A 6,000-nucleotide genomic window follows, 5' to 3' on the forward strand; every position below is an offset into this window, starting at 1 on the left:
ATGCTTTCATCAATTATGCTTTTATCAGCTTTCACTCTCTAACTCGCTCAATTTATAAATCTGATTTTAAAAATGGTAACATTGGAATTTATATTTTAATTTTTAAAGTATCAATAAAAATATTAATAGTAATTGTTTTGAAAAATACTTATGTTCGATTGAACTTTAACCCATTAGAGTTGAATTATCTTATTATATATTTATATCATGTAATATATTTAGAGAGATTATGCTATGTTGTATGTGGGTTCAATTAATATATATTAAAAGAATCAATTTATGATGACTAGTTTGTTGTAGACCCCTAAGTGCATGCAAATCAAAGACATCTTATTCCAAGAAGACAAATCGAAATGAAAGAGGCTCTCATTCTCCAAATGAACGAATGATGGAAATTTGAAATATTTTAAAATTTCGGCTATAGAAAAATCATATTATTAAAATTATGAGGACTATGCAATGTAAACTACATATTCATTCATTTGATTAATTTTATGGTTTTGTTTTGATAATCTAATTAATTTTTAAATTATATCTAAATTTATTTATTTTTGTTTTTTTAATCATCCACCTTAAAAGTTAATGATAATATTGATAGTAATGTCATATTATTACTAGATAAAATAAAATAAAATCATACTGATAATTTTATTTATTTTAACAAAGTGATCAAAATAAAATAAAAATATGATTTAAAAATAATTAAGTAATTAAAATAAAATTATTAGAATAATTAACTACTTCTATTATTAATAACGGGGGATTGGTGTTGAGTGTTGACTTGGTTACTTTTCTAAAAGGTTCTGACGGCCGGCTCAACCTGCCTGGATTAAAAATTACTTATCATCTCTCTCTCTCTCTCTCTCATGTAAAATAAATAAATAAACGAAGGAAGTTTATTTCTTAGTTAAAAAAATATTGTATATTAGAAAAAACTTCCTCTCTCTCTTTCTCTTCCTATAAATAGCGAAGCAAAACCCAAAGCCATTTGTTCATTTGCCCCCCGCTATCCAAATCTGCTTCAAACCCAAAAACCATACATCTTCATCACCAACAAGATCCAATCTTGTTCATCTTCTCTCTTCTTTCCTCCTCCTATCGAAAAGATAACTGACAGAGCAAGCGGTACACAATGTTGATATTATCAAAACCAGCGATTGAACACTTGTCTTATATCAGAAACAAGCAGCCCTCTGCCGCATTGTTCCCTCCTCTTATACCTATCGTGGACCTCTCGGAATCGGATTCCAAACACCAGATAGTCAAAGCCTGTGAAGAATTCGGATTCTTCAAGGTGGTCAACCATGGGGTTCCCATGGAATTCATTTCCAGGCTGGAATCTGAAGCCACCGACTTCTTCTCTTTACCCCTATGCGAGAAAGAGAGAACAGGGCAGCCCAAACCTTATGGATATGGCAACAAAATGATCGGTCCCAATGGCGATGTTGGTTGGGTCGAATATCTCCTCCTCATGACCAACCAGGACCCCAACATCGCAACTCAAAACCCAGAAGTTTCAGGTACTTTTTTCTTACCAGAGACAGGGTATCTGTTATGTTTTGTTACTGGCTTTTGAAACTGTGTTTTGTTGTTTGTTTCCAGGGTTGCTTTGAATAATTATATGGCGGCTGTGAAGAAAATGGCGTGCGAGATACTGGAGATGGTGGCGGATGGGCTAAAGATTCAACCGAGGAATGTGCTGAGTAAGCTGATGACGGATGAGCGGAGTGACTCTGTTTTCAGGCTGAACCATTACCCTCCATGCCCAGATGTTGTTCAGTCTCTGAAGGCCAATGTGATTGGATTTGGAGAACACACTGACCCACAAATCATCTCGGTCCTAAGATCAAACAACACTTCCGGCCTTCAAATCTCCCTTAGAGACGGCTCTTGGATTTCAGTCCCACCTGACCACCACTCATTTTTCATCAATGTTGGTGACTCCTTACAGGTAAAGGGGAAAAAAACTTTCAATCCAAACAGATTAAACCAAGAAAATTCATTTTTTTAAATGATTGGAAATGGATTTCATCAGGTAATGACGAATGGAAGGTTCAAAAGTGTGAAGCATAGGGTGGTGGCCAACAGTGTGAAATCAAGGTTATCGATGATTTATTTCTGTGGACCACCATTGAGTGAGAAAATTGCACCATTGCCATCTTTGATGAGAGGAGATCAACAAAGCTTGTACAAAGAATTTACATGGTTCGAGTACAAAACATCTGCTTACACTTCTAGATTGGCCGATAACAGGCTCATGCACTTTGAGAAAATTGCTGCCTCTTAATCTTTCATTATTTTTACTTTTTTTTTTAGATAAAGGAAGAAAAAAATAGAAGTAGAAAGCTCTTTAGGATCAAATTTTCTTACACTGGGGAGGAGAAACTGTGTAATTTTTAGTTTTTTTTTTTTACTTTAATGGGGCTTATTTTAGTGAATGTAACTATCTTTCTTGTTAATACAGTAGAATTTTCATTCCCATCATTATCATCAACCACTTTCAATAAATAAAGCAAACCAATAAGGTGATGTATTGTATAACTTAAGTTATAAAATAAAATTAAAATGATGACAATCACTTTGTATGGACAATAAAATACATACATACATATATAAATAAATCATGGTTATCAAAATCGGACCAGACCGACTGGTTCGACCGATTGAACCGGCAATCAATTGTCTGCCCGGTCAGCTTCCAAAATCAGTTCTGCAATGAACCGGCTGGGAACCGATTGAGAACCGACGGTTCTATTTTAACTATTATTTTAACTATTTTTAACTCTTTTTAATGATTTTTTCACGCTTTTTTCCTTTTTTATTTTAATCAAAATGTGGGATCAACTGGTCTCTTTTGGACCTGGTTGGTGATTGGTGCACTTGTGTTTGCGTCTAAAAGATCTGACATGGTTCGAGCTTCGAGGGTCGGTGAAGAAACCAAACGATGCAAAATGCGGGACAAGCGTGATATTAGGGTGTGAGTTCCAACAATTATTTTAGGTATTTTTTATATTTTAAAATAAAAAATTTGTGGGTTTTAATAAATAAAAAATTAAATCGGGTTTTTTAATTATCTATAGGGTCGGGTCGGGTCGGGTGAAATTATAATTCCTTCAGTCGGGTCGGGTTACGGGTGGAGTACCCTTTCTTCTCGGGTTGGGTGGTCTAAAAATCCAACCCGACCCGACCCATGTTCATCCCTACTTGTGATATTTTATACCTTTTAATATTGTAAACTTAAAAAAAGTGTTATATATATATATTTATTAATATTGCTTTGAATATTATGTAAAATTTAAAAAAAATATTATTTTATATAAACCAATTCAACCTAATTGAACCTCGGTTGAACCAGTAAATTAATACATTCACCGATTTAAGATCCGGTCCGATTTTAAAAACATTGAAATAAACCATAGCACATAAGAGGAATATTAGTTACAAGGCAGCATCCAAAACTGGGTGGTAAAGGTATACAATATTTTATTAGGGTTTCCCAACAAAAACCATAATTGAAGATTCTTGCTCCTACTTCCAACTACAACTGGGTTAAAAATAATACAAAGGGAACTGTATTTTTATACACCGTCAATTATATAAAATAATCACATGACACGACATAAAAACATGTCGATGTATTATTTTTTTATATCAGACATTGAGATTAAATTATTCAAACTACGTGCAAATTATTCCTCGAGTACCCAAAATGAAAATGGTCTTACTAGCTCAAGTCAAGAGAAAACAATAGTTATTTGACTCAAGGGTTGAAAAGAAAGAAATTATCAAAATAATAGTTGGTGTCTACCCAATCATATTCTAATAATGAAAGTACTGTTACATCCCTCTATTAAAGAGATCGTATTTGCTTTTTTATTTATTATAAAAACCGGTTTAAATTAATCCATCTACTATTAAATGGATTGATTTAATTTAATTTTATAAGATATAAAATATGTAAAATCAAATTTTTATATATTAATTATTCTTATTTTAAACTCGTTTAATAGTCTCAATGGTAGAATGAAACATTATTCTTTTTATATAATATGGTTTTAAGTAATTACGTCTGTAAGATGTGTATACATTGTTATTCGGCTAAAAATTTTAAACAAATACTATATTATAATCACTTCATATTATTAAAATTATTATTATTTCAAATAAAATTATTATACATACTTATGTACAAACCTAATCTGATTTAATCCATAAACACCTCTATAATAGAGAGTTTTGACATATAATTTCACTTAACATTATTATATGTTAGTATTACCCAATGTTTTTAAAATCGGATCGGACTTTAAACCGGTGAAGGTACTGGTTCACTGGTTCAAACGTGATTCAACCGGGTTGAACCAATTTATATAAAATAATATTTTTTAAAATTTTATATAATATTCAAAGCAATATTAATATATATATATATATATTTTTTTAAGTTTACAATATTAAAAGGTATAAAATATCACAAGTAGGGATGTACATAGGTCGGGTTGAGTCGGGTTTTTGGACCACCCGACCCGACCCGAGAAGAAAGGGTACTCCACCTGTAACCCAATCCGACCTGACGAAATTATAATTTCACCTGACCCGATAGACAATTAAAAAACCCGACCGATTTAATTTTTTATTTATTAAAACCCACAAATTTTTTATTTTAAAATATAAAAAATACCTAAAATAATTGTTGGAACTCACACCCTAATATCACGCTTGTCCCGAATTTTGCATAGTTTGGTTTCTTCACCAGCCCTCGAAGCTCGAACCATGTCAGATCTTTTAGACGCAAGCACCAGTGCACTACTGACCAACAAGGTTCTAAAGAGACCAGTTGATCCCACATTTTGATTAAAATAAAAAAATAGGGGAAAAAAGTGAAAAAATCATTAGAAGGAGTAAAATAATAGTTAAAACAGAGCCGACGGTTCAAACCGATTTTGCCGGTTCCCAGCTAGTTCACACCGATTCTACTGGTTCCCAACCGGTTCATTGCAGAATTGGTTTTGGAAGCTGACCGGACTGGACAGGCAACTGGTTCCCGGTTCAACCGCTTGAACCGGTCGGTCCGGTTTTGATAACCATGGTATTACCAAAGACTATAGTTTAAGTAGGAGTGTTCATAATTCGGTTAAAACTGAAATAATCGACTAAACCGAAATTTCGGTCGGTTAATTTTGAGTTCGATTGGTTAACGATTAATAGTTTTTTTCAAACTTTGGTTTCAGTTAGTTTGGTTTGAAATCGGTTAATTAACTGAATTAACGAAATTATTAATTATTTAATATATTATTTAGCTTTAAGAGTGTTTAAACTTCGGTTTTAAGTGAATGAACCGACTGAATTAATTGAATAAACCAAAAATATTTCATATTTAATATATATTATTTATAAATTTCGATTAATTCAGTTAATCAATCAATTAACCGAACTTAGTTAGATTCGTTTAACGGTTAATAGGAAAAAAATTCAACTAATGAAATTTGGATAATTCGACTCAATTAGATAAGTGAATTAACCATTTGAACACCCCTAAATTGAAGTCCCCATCTCCATTATCATTTTTCAAAAAAAAATTGTAACGATCAAGATTTTTTTTCTCAATGACTAAGAATTAGATTTAATTTAACATTTGTGATTTATTAATTCTAATTACTTAAAACTAGGAACACGTGTTATAGCTTGAATGATAAATTTATTGTACGTTAGCAGTAAGTATCAGAGTTCAAAGTTAAAAACTAACAAGTTGGATTTGATTAAAATGATTTAGTTGAATATTGAATTGAGCCTAACTTTTTTCTAAAATAATTGTTTAAAAATTTAAAATATTATACATAACGAATTTGAAGCTTGGACCATTTTAATTAAAGAATTAATGACTGAATATTTATTTATTATGCTTAATATAATTTTGAAATGAATCGATTGATTGAATAAATAAATAAATAAAGGAAAGTTGCCCCTTTTATTTTGTTTTATTATTTTTTGGTACATTTA

General features: G+C 31.5%; 1 pseudogene; it reads left to right on the top strand.

Moving 5' to 3' along the window:
* The first annotated feature begins 1,117 nt into the window (after window positions 1–1,117).
* Window positions 1,118–2,479, top strand: LOC120121421 (annotated as a pseudogene).
* The last annotated feature ends 3,521 nt before the right edge of the window (window positions 2,480–6,000 follow it).

The sequence above is a fragment of the Hibiscus syriacus genome, unplaced genomic scaffold, assembly GCF_006381635.1.
Source record: "Hibiscus syriacus cultivar Baekdansim isolate YM2019G1 unplaced genomic scaffold, ASM638163v2 tig00110372_pilon, whole genome shotgun sequence".
NCBI classification, from domain to species: domain Eukaryota; kingdom Viridiplantae; phylum Streptophyta; class Magnoliopsida; order Malvales; family Malvaceae; genus Hibiscus; species Hibiscus syriacus.